At 47.2% G+C, this 17,637-nt stretch overlaps 1 protein-coding gene and 1 long non-coding RNA gene across 12 annotated transcripts in view; one reads left to right on the plus strand and one right to left on the minus strand.

The window, feature by feature from the left end:
- Positions 1–17,637, plus strand: part of ATP8A2 (ATPase phospholipid transporting 8A2) — a 633,649-nt gene that overhangs the window by 481,165 nt on the left and 134,847 nt on the right. The gene's annotated exons all lie outside the window — the stretch shown is intronic.
- LOC111559455 lies at positions 14,537–16,050 on the minus strand. Its single transcript, XR_006589073.1, has 3 exons — positions 15,966–16,050; positions 14,910–15,411; positions 14,537–14,722 (listed from the first exon to the last, which is right to left on the minus strand). It is a non-coding gene; the product is annotated as an uncharacterized LOC111559455 (long non-coding RNA).

Below are 17,637 nucleotides of genomic sequence, written 5' to 3' on the forward strand. Positions count from 1 at the left end.
CCCATTTCCCAGCAAACACCAGCGTCTGTGCATTGCTGTTAAATTTGTATTATCGTCATCTGTCGTATATATAATTTAAATGAAATTTTAAAAATATTAAAAGGTCTTAAGACTTCAGGAAGTTGAAAACCCCCTGGGCAGAGCATTGTACGGACAACTTTTGTTAAAATCACCTTCCCCCACCTCCTCTGTCTTGGCTTCAGGACTCTTTAAGAAACAACTTCACTGCTCTTTAAAAAAAAAAAAAAAAAAGTCTTCGAGATGCGGTCTGATCATAACTCTCTTCACACTTGCTCAAGGCTCAATAGCAGATTAATAAAATATTCTTTAAGGAGGACTATTATTTTAGGCTCAGCATGGGGTTTTATGCAAACCTTAGCTCTTTTCCTGTTGGATATTATCAATACCACTTTCACATCCTTCCTCCCTAATGCAATAACCTCTTCTTCACCCCAAAGTGGTTGATCTCCTGGCAACACTCAGCACTCGTTGCTTCTAGAAGTTCTGTCTTCTGATACATAATCCTTTCCCGTCTCTCCTGACTGTGACTTTACTGTATTTCATTGGTCTGTCCTACTCCACCGTCCATCCCTTTAAATGTAATTGGTCTGAAGGATTCTTGACTCACCTTTTTTTTTTAAATAAACTTTCTCCCTCTGTTATATCCTATATGCCAAAAGCTTCAATTCCAGCTAAAAACAATCAACTTCCAAGAGTATATCTTTAGCCCAACGCTGTATAGTTGCCGACAACTCGACTGACTTGGAAAATGGAAACATATCTTTTTCCTCTTCTGTATTTCTTTAAATACCTAACAGACTACCTGGTACCTAGTACATATTAGATAGATGAAAAACATGCTCACAACAGTGAAACTTCTTAATTTCTGCATTCAGTTCTGTGATTTTCACTCTAACGAAATAACCCCCGAGGATGTACCGGAAGAACGAATATAGATATTTCCTCTCCCCGATACATATTTATACTTTTGTCATGACGATCAGTAGGCCACCCTCACAAATGGTGTATTTCTGGCTCTACCTATCAGACTTCTTGTAGAAGGTACAGCTTGGGGATCGACACTTGGCAGAATATATTTTTTTTTCCCCTGACTCTTGTGGGACTGACTGATTTTGAATATAAGCCGTGGAGCAGAAATGTTAAAACACTTGGGAGCCCCGTCCCCCCCCCCACCCCCGCAGTGGGAGTCTTTTATTGCCAGAAGTGAATATCCCATAGAGCTGAAGAAAGTCCTATGAAATTTAGCCTTTAAAAACAAAGCTGTGTTTCAGTTCTGTGGAAACAGAGGGGATTGCTTAAAAAAAAATGACACGGCAGATGTGATGAGAATTTGTTTGAAGGCATTTCTCTCAGGTTAAGTCACGTTCTCCAACTTACAACCTGGAACACATTTTGACAACTCAGCAGAGCTCCACGGTGGAGAGTCCGCGACGATGAAGAGGGTTTGTGCCGTGGGACGGGCTGGGGGCCGGAAATGGACTCCCCCTGCTTGAGAAGTACCCGTTCCTCTCCCTCCGTCGACTGAGCAAAGCCAAGGAGCGAACTTGAAAACACGAGCTGTGTCCCCTCTCCTCTGCAGTGATGCGTTCGGTGCTGCAGGTGATTCGCACAGGGTCGCAGGTCGGGTTGCCTTGGTGCGAAGCACAGAGGTGTTGTTTTGTGTGCTGGCCTTCCGTTTCTTGCATAAACATGAGGGCCAGATCATTAAATGACCCCTAGTGGAAAGTATTCTTCCACCACTCTCCAGGGAGGAAAGCATTAAATGCCAGCACCGAGTATTGAGTGTTGAGTACTGAGTTAATGTTAGATAGGCCCGGGTTTGGGACTGTTGCCATCAAAGAGGGTGGCCATCTTAATCAGACATTGCCTTCGCGTGGGTCTGGGACAGGATATCACTGGAGAGTGTGATGCATCTTTCCCTCAGCTCTTCATCCGGATGCTGATGCTCCGGAGAGCCAGGGCACCTTGGGGTGGCCCACCGCCGTGCCACCGCGAGCCTGGATAAAGAGGGGCCACCGTCTCAGCCCCACCTGGGAAGCTGCCCCTTGCTGTGGGACATGCCACAGCTTACCCACCCTCCCGAGCGTGTCCCACAGATGGAGGGTTTAGAACCCAGTTTATTGAGGATTTTGCGTGCTCACACATAAAAGTGGTGGCGTCCCTCCGGTATTTGCTTGGTAAATGGCACTTATTATAGGACTCTTCTCGATTCATAGTACCGACCTGTCAGAAATGGTTTGGGAGCATTTTGGGGTCAAAAACTCCCCATGTAGCCTTTCAGCACAAATTCATCTTTGCCTGTGATATACCGGGTACTTTGTAGGACCTGGAGATACAACCAGGATGGGGACTAAGGGCGCCTGTTCCCGTGGAACTCCCATTCTGGTGATGTCAGGCAGAAACCAACGAATAACATATGAAGAGGATGAAAAATCGTTATCACACATACGCAGAGAATTACAAGTGACCGTGTGCTTCCTTCAGGTAGGGTGCTAAGAGGGGCGTCTCAAGGGAGCCGCCATCTTGGCTAGGGTTGGACTGAGAAGCAGGAGCCCCTGGTGCCCAGAGTGGGAGAGAAGGAGCCGAGCAGAAGGTGCAGAGACTGTTGGGTTCTGTGTAGAGAGCAGAGGTCAGTTTGGTTGTCGTGGGAACCGGGGAGAGTGGCGGGAAGTGAGAGCACGGGGTGAGCGGTGGCCAGATCATAGGGGGCCTTTATCAAGCACACAGTGAGAAACTTGGATCTTACTCTAGATGGGATGGAAAGCCTCTGAAAAGTTTTGAGCAGGAAAGTTACATGATCCGATGTACATTTTTAAAAGGTCAGCTCGCTGCTCCCTGGTGCTAAGAGGAGGGAGTTGGTGGAGAAGAAGCAAGAGAACCAATGAGTCTTCATGGAGTTGGGATCTGGAGGAGAAAAATGGCTAACTCCCTGTTCGGTACAGGACGGTGTCTAAGGCATGACTGAATTTGGAGTCAAATGGGTAGTGCAGTTGGCCTTGTGTTTGGAGGTGGGCCCAGTGAGTGGGTCCCGTTGGTGTAGTGAAGAAGGAGAGGCAGAGGGGTGAAGGGAGACAGTTCTGGGGTTGCACAGGAACTGTCTGAAGTGGGCAACTCACTGAGGCTGATGAGCTTTCCTGAAAACACCGAACCTGGGAGAAGACACCCTTTTGCACGATTCTGCGAGCCCGGGTGGTACCAGAAGTGGCCGAAGAAGGGCGTTGGGCCAGGGGATTTTGTAAGAATTGGGGTAGGGAAGCTGAGAGTTAGCTTGAAGAAGAGGAAAAGGGAAAAGGGACCAAACTGAAAGGGCCTTGGGAGTTTTGCGGGATTGGAGAATTTTTCCTAAGGAGCTCCAATAGCTTCTGTGCACATGCAAAAGAAAAGAAGTCCCATCGTACTTGGAGCTGAGAAGTGTTACATGCATGTGTATGCCTTTAAAGGAGTTAAATTTTATACTCAGTAGATGCATATTTCATGTAAAAATTTATCATAGCTATGAATACAAGTTCATAGGTATATTATATACACCTAATTTAAAATGTGGTTCTTAGAAGAAGCTAAATCAACTAAAAAGGACAAATTTAAATTTTTAGTTATTTTTTCCATTACTTTCCTACACAGATCTTAGAAACAGGAACAGAGTTTGTTTCAGAAGTCAGTTTCTGGGAGGAGTAAGGAGGAATGCTTTAAATTGCCGTTGATCGCAAAGAAACTGGCACGGAGGGCTGAGGTTTCAGAATGAGATTAGATTTCACTCTACAGCTTATTAGCTGAGCTACAGTCACTCCGTAGCCTATTAGCTGGGAAACTATCTCCAAACAGGATATGGTGATTATTTGTAAATGATCATTGAACTGCTGATAATAGCTCATCACTGGGTACTCAGGGGAACAGCTCCTTTTAACCATGCATATAAAGACAACGTGAATGAGAATATCATAGGTACAAGCACGTAAATATCAGCTGATACACCAGGTTGGAAGATTCCTAAGTAAAGATAATTCACAATAATTTAGATATAACAGACTGTAGATTAGGCATGTTTTAAGTAACTAGTATTTATGGAAAAGGATAACAACAAATTCGTGGCAATCAAATGAAACGAGAGCATGGGATTCAAAAGAAGGACAGTGAAGAAGTTCACCGAACATGAAGGGGAGATTGCTCAAGAGATCTGTAGGGAATCATTTTTCCCACTCTCCTCTCTGCATTTCGAAAGGCGGATGCAATTACAGCTAGAAGACATCATCTGAATGTGGAGTGAGATGCTAATAGTCTGCCTTTTTTTTTTTTTTTTTTTTTTTTTTTACTGGCAGTGAAGTTTCAGTAATATCTTTACTCCCCTCCCCAAAGCTTTGGAGAACATTGGACATTACTCAGTACAAGCAGGTTGAGTTATTTGTTCAAATGACCAGCGTTTTTGAAATAGGGAGTCCAGCTTCTGTCCACAGGAATCCCCATATCTGGCGGGCAAAGAATAAATCCCATGCATCTGGATACTTCTATTTTGGATCATGAGTATTTGAAGTAATCATTCATAACCATTTATTTGAAATACTTTGTTACATCATAGCTAGGTGGTATCCATAAAAAAAAAAAAAAAAAAGATTTTCCAAAGCATCTGTGCATGTTTCTCTGTAAGCATTTTGCATCATGCTTAAAAAAAAGCTCCTCTTAGGGGCGCCTGGGTGGCTCAGTCGGTTGAGCGTCTGACTTCAGCTCAGGTCATGATCTCACGGTTCGTGGGTTCGAGCCCCGCGTCAGGCTCCGTGCTGACAGCTCAGAGGCTGGAGCCTGTTTCGGATTCTGCATCTCCCTCTCTCTCTCTGCTCCTCCCCTGCTCACACTTTGTCTCTCTCTCAAAAGTAAATAAAATTAAAAAAAAAAAATTAAAAAAGGTCCTCTTGGAGCACCTGGGTGGCTCCGTCGGCTAAGCGTCCAGCTCTCGACTTCGGCTCAGGTCGGGATCGCGCAGTTGGCGTGTTCAAGCCCCACATCAGGCTCTGTGCTGACAGCATGGAGCCTGCCTGGGAGCCTCTCTCCCCCTCTTTGTCTGCTCCTCCCCTGTGGGCACACGGGTGTGTACATGCACGCGTTTGCTCTCGCTCTCTCTCAAAATTAAAAAAAAAAGGCTCTTCATCCTGCCTTTGCCCTGGAATGTTGGTGCCCCAGGCGCTGCTGTTCAGTTTCTTCCGTCACGTCTTTTTGTTCCCATGCTGTCCTTTCAACCACTGCTCTTGGACAGTGACCCCCACTCCTTGAGCAGTGAGGACCTCCTCCCGAGCCCCAGGCCCACACTTATGGATTGAATTCGCAGCCGTTTCGACTGGCCCTTTCCTCCTAAATGTCTCCTGGTCTCTAGGCCTCTCGAAATCAACCTGCCACATTATCGACTAACTTTATGCACCTTGCACACGCATACACACACGCACACACATTGGCACGTGCGTGCGTGCACCGGAGGTGGGGGGGGGGGGGTGGCCACAGCAGAAATGAAGCTTGTTTTTCCTGCTGTAAATCCTGGCTTGGTTTCAGGTAACTCACACCAGGAACTCAGCGTCTCCCTCCTGCCCTGTCACCCTCGGCGCGAGTGGTTCTCCGGCAAGGCGGTGTCACCCCTGACGTGGCCTTCTGACTCCCCTTCCTACCAGCCCCGCCACTTTCCCCCTCAGCCGGAGTGCCGACCTCACCACCGGTCTGGCTGCTGCTTCCCCCTTCCTTCCCTTCATCTCCGCCCTCCCTGCAAGGTGCCTCCGGTCTCCATCGCTTCCCGCCAACCCCACCCCTACCCGCCCGGCGTGCCTGCTTCCATCCTGGGCCCTCAGAATCTGTTCTCATCCCAGCCACCTGAGTGATCCTTTCAGAACCTGAATGGCTCACGTCAGCGTCTACGCAGAAGCCTCCCGGGGCCTCCCGCCTCATTCAGAGTGAGTCCTTGTCGTGGTCCCTAAGGCCACTCCTGTTACGGCCCTCCTCACACGCTCTTGTCAACCACAGCGGTCTTGTCCCACCACCCAGGCCTCAGGCTGGAGGACCTGCCGGGCCCTTTGCCGACAGCCCTCTTGCTCAGAAATTAGTGTCCTGCCTCGTCGTTCTTTGCGTGCTCAATTCTTCCTCATAGCTCTGCCCACCTTCCGGTCTACCACATAAGGTGCGTGTGTCTTCGATGTGTCTTCCCACACAAAGAAGCTTTGTGAGTCTGCAATTTTGGTTTAGTCCCTGTCGGATTCCCGGCTTAAAATAATAGGAAGTAAACAGATAGTTTCAAAATAAATGAATGGGAGTCGTCTGGGGAGCATTTAAAAACACGGTTGTGCAAACTCCACCTCAGACCCAATGAGTCAGCACCTCGGGGCGTGCGGTTCAGAAGTTGCTCTTTTTCCAAGGTCCCCAGGTTGGGAGCCACTGCGGCCGGAGAGCTTTCGGAAGCCGCAGGTGTCCCCAGCTTCAAACCCTCTTCCACTTTCCATTTTCCTGCTGAGTCGTGCCCAAACTCCTCGAGGTGACAGTCAAGGCCCTGGGCCAGTCAGACCCCTGGGGGACTTTTCAGCCTGCTTCACTCGCCTCTCGCGCCTTTTCTCTGCTAAAGTGTCATACTCCTCTCGATTTGCCGAATTGCTCGTGGTTAAAGTTTTGATTCAAATGTCAGCGGTTAAGCATAATTTCCCTCTTTACCCTCATTTCTCCACAACCATCCCAGTGATTGCGGGTCACTTTTATGGCGCATTGTCTGTCGTATCCATGACCTACTCTTTCGGAATTGGCCTCCTCGGGGCACCTGACTGGCTCAGTCAGAAGAACATGATACGCTTGATCTTGGGAGTTCTGAGTTCGAGCCCCATGTTGGGTGTGGAGATGACTTAAATGAATAAAACTTTAAAAAAAAGAATTGGACGACTCCCCATTAGGCTCTAAATTACTACAAGATGACAGCGACTTCCTTTGCTTGGTCCTCAACATCTAGCAAACTGTTAGACACAGTTCTTCCCGTGCACCCGAACAGAAATTATCTTAATGATGTGAGATACCTTCACTGGGTTTTCTTGAGCATTGAGCACTAGGCATCTGCACGGATATGTACACACAGGCACGGCTAAGCAGATGTGCGTGAGGCCAGCCCTGGGCCCTCGGTCCCCTTCTGCTATTGCCAATCGTCCGCCTTCTCGTGCTCCCAGTTTTGATGTCTTAACTACCGTGTCTCTCGGCAGGCCACCTCCTTAGGCACTTAAAGAAACGGTTTTAAAGGAAGGTTTCCTCGTGTGATCCCTTGTGCGCTCGTTTCTAAACAGACAGGATTTTTCTCTTCCTCTCCAGATTCAGCCTCTCTTCCTGTTTTCTGATTCTGTCTTCCATCACTGCTTGGTGGACCTTGATTCCGCTTTCATTCCCGTTCACGCTCTCGCTCTCATCTCTGTCGCTCCCCTGTCTCTGTCTCTCTCGCCTCCCGTCTTTTAATATTTTGGTCTCTCCTATCATTTGAAAAGTGACAACAGCGGAGTAAAAAGTCCGGCCGTCCCTCTGCTGACCCCCGCCTGCTGTGTCTCCCTTCTGTCGCTTCGCTCTCCTCTGCTGGCGAATTGGGGGGGTCACCAGCTGCCGCGGGACCCCGGACCCTGTGCCCGTGCCCACCCTGGTCCTCCTCTGCCTGCTGGCGCGAAGCGTCAGCCTCTGGCCGTCTGCTTCCCTGAAGGGCACTTGAGAGGCTCCTGTGAGACGGTGCTGCCCCGGGTCCCCTTTCTGCCCCTTCCATCTCATCCCCTCTCCCCGCCCGCCCGCATAGCCCTGCCCGGCTGCTGCACCGTGAATGACAAAAGTGGCAAGAAAGTCTGGGGCCCAGTAAACCTCATTCAACGCTCCCGTGTCTGGTTCCCAAGTCTGGGTCCTTTTGTCTTTGTTCTTCGCTGCCACCCCTCAGGAAAACCTGTCTCTGAAAAGGGGCCGGTCACCTCCGCCCTCTGTCCCTTCCAGCTGCCCGCCTGACGTGCTGTGTCCTGACCTTCACCCTTGCAAGTCTAAACCTTATCTTCTCTCTCCCTCACCCCCTTTCAGATAGATTTTCCCTAATTTCTCTGCTCCTGTCTTTCTTCTTCCGGCCCGTGTCCCGAGCCTCTGATCATCTCACGGGCCCCCTCCTCTATCTGCCCTTCACAGTTGATCAGTCTCCGCACCTCCTTGCCTCTCCTCCCCTCCCCCCACCGTCACCTTCGTATCCTTTATTGCTTCGGGTCTTCCCGCCTTCAGTCTCTCCTAGGAGGGTGCACACAACGGACAACCGTGCCCAAGGTCCCACTGTCACTCAGCCGCAGGGATTCTGGTAACGCCACCCAGATCTGGGCTCTCCGCAGCCTGTCCCACTTTGCGGATTCCCCGGCACCCCACTGGGGTCCTTTCTGCACTCTCATGAATGCCTCTCTTCTTCGCTGATGAAATGCTCTGCCCTCTTCTCCTCGCCTCCCCAGAGCTGCCCTTTCTTCACATTCTTGTTCCCTTGGGAGTACTCCCTCCCCAGGTTTTTGCTTCTTCTCCTTCAATACTGAGATGACAAAACGAGAGCCTTAGGACAGGTTCTCTGCCGTGAGCGGACAGGCCTGTGCGCTTCCCTGACTAGGCCTCAGAACTTGGTCTGTTCCTCCCACAGTGCCCTTAATAAACATGTTTTGTTGACGAGCCGTCAAAACAGGGTAGAGAACACTCAGAGAACTGGTATACAGCTGCATTCCAACAAATGATAACTTTGAAGAGGAAGTAAACTAAAATCAAACTCCCAGCCTGACGACCATTTACGATCACTTGGAATCTTGGCCACCTCGGTGGGTTTCTCCATGATGGAGGTCTTAGATTTCCCTCTCTTGTTTTCCTTATCTGTGCAGTAGAAGGGCCTACTGACTCAAGCGTTCAACAGTCACTTCAGGATACCTACGATGGGGATGTGTGGATGTCTTTCAGCTGCGCAATAGCAAATGACATTTTCTGAAGACAGAGACCTTATCGACTAGCAGGCCTCTCAGGGATTTTTTTTTTTTTTCCAATTTTCTTTTTGCCATCACAGTCTTTCTTTATACACCCACCCCGTTTGTATGGTCCTAACTTCTAATCTAAGTCTAGGCCCCCATGCTTTCAACTATCGAATGTCATACTATGCTCTTTTTTTTTTTTATTTCATTTGAGAAAGGGAGCAGACACGTGAGTATGGGGTGGGCGCAGAGAGAGGGGGGAGAGAGAGAGAGAGAGAGAGAGAGAGAGAGAGAGAGAGAGAATCCTAAGCAGTCTCCACGCTCAGCATGGAGCCCAATGTGGGGTTCGACCCCAAAACCCTGGGATCGCGCCCTGAGCTGAAATCAAGAGTTGGACACTGAACCAACTGAGCCACCCAGGCAGCCCCATCATACCACACTCTTAAACAAGCCCAGTAGAATATGGAGTCCGTAGAGATTCTGTCTGAGTTCTGGGATGGACCAAAGCATGAAATGCCAGAGCCGGCTCTTCATCTAGAAGCTGAGGTCTTCTAGGTTCTTCCCGGGAGTGACACAGTCCTACTGCATTGCTTTTTTTTTTTTTTTTTTTTATTCTAAGACCTTTTATCCTAAGACCTATTCTATATCCTTGGCAGATTTATTCAGATGAAGGTTCTGTGATAACACATCAACTCTGTGGTCTAGTACCTCACCTGTCAAACTCTTGTAATTAAAATAACTTGTATACATACTGTGACTTGAGATCAAGCTTAGAATCTCATTTAGAGATAACGCTTTAACGCCTGATGGTTTCCTCCCGAGATAACACCATATTTGCTCCCATGTCTGTTCCGGCAGATCTTTTAGTGGAATGGTTTCAGTAACGTCTGGAAGTCACCAATTACGATGTGCTTGCAGCCTGTGCAACTGGATTCTGTGCATGCTGGGCTGTGGTAACAGTGACTTAGTTTCAGCATGTTGCGCATAGTTTCGCTCATCGGGTTGTCGTGTCCAGGCCCGCACTTGGACACTTTTTCATCTTTGCAACCTGTCTCCCGAGGAAGTAACGAAGCGGTGACTGGCCTCCCTGTTCAGAACAGACGAGGGTGTCCCTGAGGCCTCCAGTCCCCCTAGGTGTCTTGTAACAGCATTCCACAACAGCTGTTCTGTTTTAAGGCTCAGTGCCCTCAACAAATTCCAGACGCCCCACGGCTGCGGCAGTTGCTCAATGGTGACTTCAGGGTTCACTTGGTTCAGGCCTCAAGGGGACGGAGTCAAAGCTGACATGACTTACTGTTCAGGCAACAGTTTCCAAAGAGAGAAAACATTTCAGATGCCAACTAACCGCTGCTTTCTTCCAAAGAAGAGGACTTTGGAGGAACGGCTCTTTCAGGCAGTCGTGATCCTGGTTCCATTTGCTTGGACGGCATTTTAGTTTCCCGGCCCTTTCATACTGGGGACGCTTGACCCAACGGTTTTGATTTTTTGCGTGTGATACTTTTAAATAACAAGTCCGTAAAGTAGAAAATACTATTTGGATGATAAGAGGAGCAAACAGTGTTAAGGATTATTTTAAAAACTATCTCGTTCATGGCTTGCCTTGAACTTTGAGGATGTTTGTTTATCTGTATTTAATACAGTAATTTGTTTATCTGTATTTAATACAGTAATATCTGTATTTAAATCTGATTCATTTGGGGCGCTTGGGTGGCTCAGTCAGTTAAACGTCCAACTCTTGATTTCAGCTCAGGTCGTGATCTCACGGTTTGTGAGTTTGAGCCCTGCATCAGGCTCTGTGCTGTCAGCTGGAGACTACTTGGGATGCTTTCTCTCTCTCTCTCTCTCTCTCTCTCTCTCTCTCTCAAAAACAGGTAACTAAACATTAAAAAAATAAATCTGACACATTTTAGCTGAGTATGAAAGCTTTGCAGATATACTTTGAAGTTGTTGACTTATTTCTTATAATTTGTTTAGTTTATTAAAAAGAAAATTCTGAGTAAACATCAGTGTTATTATAGTTATAATTAAATTATTCCAGGTAATAGTTTCACAAGCTTAATGACATGTGTTCCCAGAATAATGCAGCTAATAAAAACTATAATTATGACTAACCACATCATACTTTATATTCTAATCATTTTAACCATTTTTAAGTGTACAATACAGTATATTGATAATGTTGTACAACTATCACCACGACCCACTTCCAGAATTTTTTTTTATCATCCCAGTCAAAACCTCTGAAAAAATTCCTTATTCTCTCTTGTCCCCAGCTCCTATGATACTTTCCCTAAGAATTTGCCTAGACGAGGCACCTCATATGTAAGGTGGAATTCTACAATATCGGCCCTTTGTGTCTAGCTGGTTACACTTAGCATGATGTATCCAAGGCTCATCCGTGTTGTGGCACATGTCAGGATTTCCTTCCTTTTTAAGGTCGAATAACATGACTCCACTGAATGTTTCGTAGAAGAAGAACTCTTGCTTGACCCTCCTAGGGTCCCCTGCCCGAGTCCGCTAATTAAGCTGACAGATTAACAGGAGAGAAGCATACAAACGTATTTATGTAACTTTTATGTCACATGGGAACCGTCGTAAGGACATAAAGGCCCAAAGAAATGGTTAAACCCGAATGGTTCTACACCAGGTTTGGTGAAGAGTGGAAAGTCATGGAAAGTTATGATAGGGCGCAGGGTCTGAGCTAAGTGTAAGAAACTGGGGGGCATTTAGCGAGGTCTGTTGTCTGGATTCTTTGCAGTGGGTCCACGAGTGGAGGGAGGAGACCCCTTACCGGAGAGTCTTAGGAACTGCTTCAGGGGAGAAGGGGGAGAACAGGTCAGAAAGAACCTCTCTTCTGCCATTTTCTCAAACGCCTTCAGCTTAAAATTAATGTGCCTGGGTGCCATATTTCCAGGCAGCACGTCTTAAACCCTGCCACGGTATACTGCATTGTGTTTCTTAATTCATCCGTGGATGAACATTTGTGTTGTTGTTTCCACTTTTTGGCCATTGGGAACAATACTGCTGTGGACATTGGTGCGCAGGTTTCTGTTTTAGCGTCGATCTCTCTTGCAATGTGCCTTCCTCTTTCCCTTGTGATAGGAAACACGAAATGTTTCTTCCAAAAGTGGTCCAGGCCTGGCTTGTTTTGTTCTTCCCAAATGAAACAATCATTCAGTGGGTATAAGCTGTTGGGAGGTTTAGGCTGACTAGAGAATTGTGTCTTCGTGTCTCATTGTAAACACCATCTTAAGGTAACCACAGGGCCATTCACAGAACCCTGGAATGATTAAGTAAATATGAAAAGAAGACTAATTATCCCCCTTAGATAAGGCTGGGAGATTTGTGCAGAGAGGTGTTTATGTCAGTGCGGTGTCTTGCTTGTGGACAAAAGATTCCCCTGTTTTCTAGGAAGTTTGCCTCCCAGACCCGGTCAGTCATGAATCTTCCTGGGGCCGTAGCCCCTTGAATCGCTGTGTCCAGGCTGTGGTGCTCCAGGCCAGGTGGTCCCCCGGGACAGCGTGCCCTGGGCTCCTGAGATTTATGCAGAACCAGTTGAAGCCCAAATATCTATCACATTCCTAGCCACCTGTGTGAGCCTAGCCCGAGTTAGGCGGAAGGCAGTAGATGGTGTTAACCAGACTCAGACTTTTTTTCCCCCCTCTTAATTCCTGTGTGTGAAAAACAGGAGCAAAATGTGTCTTCTGTATTTAGCTTGTGCTTAGATCTGTATTGGGGCCTGATGCATGTGTTTCTGTTGTTGTCCTTCCAGTTACTTAGGAAAACAAACTGTTTTGCTCGCAAGGTTGAATGAAGGTGGTGGTCTTTGCTCAGTATCGTGGAATATTAATACATTAACAACAACTGAGCTTATAATAAAGAACGGTGACCTTTCAAATGATCTGAACTGTCTGCTGTATGTCACATTTTACCTTTTTAGAGAAGTGCTAATTCATGTTAAGTCCGCCTGAGAGATTTGTTTAATGAGCAGATTAAACATGAGGGATGATTATCCCTCTCTTCAATTTTTTTTTTTTTTTTTTTTAAAGGAAGGGCTTCTTGTGATGGCCCTCTGCTATTTGGCACAGGAACACAGAGGGGTCTTTTTAAAATTACCCCTGCAGGGTCACTGGGACCCAAGCTGTTTGCTTCATTAAACCCCGGTGGCTTCCTTAGAGCCAGCACCCCCCCCCCAAACAGCCCTGACACAATTGTATCTAAATTAGCATCTGACTGCCTCCCCCCAACCCTTCCCTCCCTTTTTAAGCTCCAGCTGACAGGGATTGGCCAAGATGTTAATTGGTTGGGCCTGGCTCAGAACAATGGCCTTGCCAAGACGACAAAAGGACTAATGTTTCTTTCAATATGCACCCAGATTCACATTAAGTACCTCTTTTAATTACCAGGAATTATTGTAATGCCTGGTCAATGGAATAATTGACCCTCAACAGCCAGCGCTGCCGCGCACTAAATAATGGCACCGGCCTCGTCAGAGTAGCAGGTACGAGGGTGATTTGGAGGGACTGAAAGAGAGATTTTCTCAGCCAGCACTCTGGGAAGTTCCAAGGCAGCCCAGTGGGAGCCCCAGAGAGGGGACTCATTTGGGCTTACCCAGGAGGAAATATGCTGAGAGCCATTAGGATTTTATCCTCCGCATCCTAAAGGGGTGCGTGCGTAAAGGAATGAGTCAGGAGTGTGAAAGAAATTAGTCGCTGGCTTGGCAGTTTAGGACTCATGTGGTCAGCGAGGGGCCCCAGCGCAGGTGGAAGTGTTCCAAACTTCCTCTACCCAGGAAGGTTCCTTTCCAGCCCACACCGCAGTTCCGCCCTCCCTTTTTAAAAAGGGACATTTTGATTTCAAATGTGGGGTCAAATGAATCCCCAAACTTGGTGTCATCTCACTCTCTATTATCACAATTCGTTAGATACCTTACAAATCATTATCACAAATCATTAGATATCTCACAAGTAATTTTGTGCCGTATTGAGGTTCGCAGAGAATGTGTTTTTAAAAAATTGACTGTGTCCGGATGGGATCGAACAGCATAGTATACGCTACCTGGTAGAATCCTTACTTTGCGGTTGATGTCCTAATTCTAAGCAAGGTTAGATTTTTAATTTTTTTGAGGGCTCTCAAGTGCATACACACAGGGGAGGGGGAGCAGAGAGAGAGAGAGAAAGAGAATATCTTAAGCAGGCTCCACGCTCAGCGAGGAACCCGACTCAGGGCTCAATCCCATGACCCCGGGATCATGACCTGAGCAGAAATCTAGAGTCGGACTGAGCCACCCAGGAGCCCCAAGGTTAGATTTTAAACTACCATCCCCCGATCCCCATTATAATGTCCACCTATCCACCGACGTTACCTTGTGTTGGGCGTTTCGCATGGAGCTTTTACTGAGTGATCGGAACCACTCAGTCTAAGTAGTAGTGTTTGTGAGGCTGCTGAAATGTCATAGCTGGGCACTGTCACCGTTGAGGTCAGTCAGAACTGAGTCCTAATCTTAACCGAGCTGCAGTCAACCAACGTGACCTTTAAATAAGATGCTAAAATGCCCAAACTTAAGTTTCATCCATCGTTTTATTCAATATAGCACCAGGTAAAGAGTAGCACCCGCTGTGGTGCCTATTATAATTATTGTCCCCAAGACTGCATAGCCAGGAAACGATGGAGGTACAATCTGTACTGACTGTTTTTTGACTCCTGAAGCTTGTGCCTTTCCAGGATGCCCTATCACCGATCCATCCCTAGAGTTTAAGAGAAAATATGAATATGCTTCAAAAATGGTGAAAAATAAAACAGCAGTGCTTGCTTTCATCTTTAAAAACAGTAGATGAGAAAAAAAAATGTCAAATATAACGGAAAGTTTCACAAATGCATTGTGATCTTGGCCAGGAAATTATTTTCCGTACATAACACTAGAAATTCATTTACCTCTAGCAGGTTTCAATCGGGGAAAGGAAAACATTCGAGTATTCACTGCTGGTTCTCAAGATAGCTGTGTCTTTCCCACGAAGGAAAGTTACAATGTCCAAAGAGATTGTCCGGGCACGTGCTGACACCCGAACTTGGCAGAAAGGATCGTTTAAGTTCAAATGCCTCAATTAGAGGTTGATTTTTGTATTTGTTTGGATGTTTGATCTGGTGAGTAGGTTCACTTTTTAAGAAGTAAGTTCTCTTAGGTTCCGTGGATAAATATAAAAAATGACTAAACAAAACACCACCACCACCAACAACAACAGCATCTGCATTTCTTGCAGTGACGTGAGTTAGGGCTCTGATGTAGACTGCCAAGTCTTTCGGAACTTCTTGAGAAGCTTCGGTTTTTATCATGGAGAGTGGACTCTTGGGTGGGAAACATTCTTATTGGTCAGCAAAAGCCAAAGTTCTGGTCCAGCTTTACTGTTCCCTAGTTCTGAGTCCTTGGGCAGTTTAACTGTAAAAGAATAGAAGATGACCTCCTACAACTCAACAAGTCAACCTGTAAAATAACCATCCCAACACCGACTGAGAGACGTCGCAGTCATGATCTCGCTTGATATCTGTGCTCTTATATGTTCACGGCCACCTTCTACTTCCTAAAACTTCTCTCTTAACACCCAAATTATTTCCCTTGCCTAAGTTCCTATCCGTGTCTTTCCACCTCCTTGCTGGTTCTTCTTTTCCTTTCTGGCCATCACGTGTGGTGTCCCTCAGAGTTCAGTTGAGTCCTTCGCTAACTTGTTATCACTTCCTGTGGCCACCTCGTCCATCGCCATGCCCCGACCAAATAGAAATATTTACGCTGCAGATATAAATCCCTAACCCTCACCTCTTCCTGAGTACCAGACTCACATTTCTAAGACCCTCTTCACATTCCCCACCCCAACACTCAACATACTCAAAATTCAGACTCATTGCCTATAACCTATGGGCTTAACGCATCATTGTTCATTTCTGTGCTTCGACACGGTACGTGGGATTTTTCTTACACTCTCGCTACTCCCTGACCTACAAATCCATCTTTTCCTAATCCTGTCCTTCTCTTCGTCAATATGTCTGGCAAATCCGCTTCTCTCCGTGTTCTCAACTGCCGTCACGATGGTTGTGATGTCATCACCTTCTGTTCGACTCTAGAAGCTACTGTGGATGATCTCCATGTCATAACCTCCTTCACTCCAGGCTTTACGCCCGAGTGCAAACTTGTGGCTGCTTAGAGACTTGTTAAGGGCCCCGCTTCCCTACCGAGTGATCTCAAACTCCTTGGAAGGGCTTTCAGGAGCCTCACAATGGAGCCTTTCTGTACCGTTTGCTACCTCTTTTTTTCTCACTACACCCTGTGCAGAAACATGCAGCATATTTCCAAGCTTCTGGTTATGCTGTTCCCCCTATGGAATGCCCTCCTTCCTCCTCCCTCGACTGTTAAGATTTCGCTCACGTTTCAAGGACCAAACCCTTATCATTTGTCAGTGTTCCATCATGATAGGGATTTCTACCTACGTGAAGTTTTCTCCAGACTTCCAGGAAAATTCATTTCTTTCTTCATCCCTGCCCACAGCTCATGGTCATTTTTGCTGGAAGAACATCTGTTCTGCTTTGTTAGCATCAAGGGATTGTATATCCGAGTCTAACCAGGAATCCAGAAGCCAGGCTAATTATTTAAAATCGCGTGTTTTAATTCAAAGAATTGGTTGCAGAGGCAATACAAGGTCTGAGAGAGAACGTGGAGGTGAACCCCTGCAGAAAGTGCCCCCCGCCCTAGGCTGCAAGGCCAAAGGGAATACACGGTAGTATGGGCCTAGTAGCTGGGTCACCCTGCGGGAGTGGTCTGTCCCGGCAGGAGCAAGATCCCCAGGGGAAGCGGGGCCGCTTCTGGAGACCTGCAGGCAGAGGGGAGAGATCCTGGCTTCTGCCTTCTCACCCTCTAATCTCTTGCCAGAAGCTCTCCTGGCAGAGCCCAGTTGGGGCCCCCCGGAGCACGCAGCCTGCAGGGGTCAGGCCGGTGAGACAGAGCAGAGCAGGGATTTGAGCGCAGCAGAGACCCAGCACTGGCATGGGTTACGTCCGTCTCCGGAACATATTTAGAGGGGCTTAAAAACAGGGACTTCATCTGACGTGCTTTTGTAACCGTACTGCCCAGCACCAAGAAGGTTTCATAAATATTTAGTGAATCGAAATGAGCTCTAAAGTTTCCTTCCAAGCCTAAAATCATGCTTTCGCTCCCCGTGCATTGCCTCCATTTATCATAACCTTGAAACAAAAACATGAAACATCTCCATGAAATTTTTTCTTTATCACATCGCCGATTTGTGCGTATTTACTTAAACCCCGGCTTCAGTTCAGTCTTCGACCCTGTTCCTTTATTACCCTCGAGCCGGTGCTATTTATCAGCTCGGGGTCGGTTTTGAAACCTTTTCCACCAACTGGGAGTCAGATTAAAATACAGGAAGGGAAGTGGAGACATTGATTTGAGAAATGCTAACAATGTGAGGGGGGAAAAAGGGGAACAGAAAGCGTTGTTGCGGGCAGTTTTCACATAACTCGTCCTAAATGTGCCTTTGAACAGGCTCCCACGCTGGTCTGTGGCCAGACTCCCCCGCGCCCCCCAGAAGAGACGTTGAGGAGCGTGGCGGGCTCCCCGTGGGCGACGCCCAGCAGGTCTCAGGCGGCAGGCTCGGTAGCC

The sequence above is a fragment of the Felis catus genome, chromosome A1 (assembly GCF_018350175.1).
Source record: "Felis catus isolate Fca126 chromosome A1, F.catus_Fca126_mat1.0, whole genome shotgun sequence".
NCBI lineage: Eukaryota > Metazoa > Chordata > Mammalia > Carnivora > Felidae > Felis > Felis catus.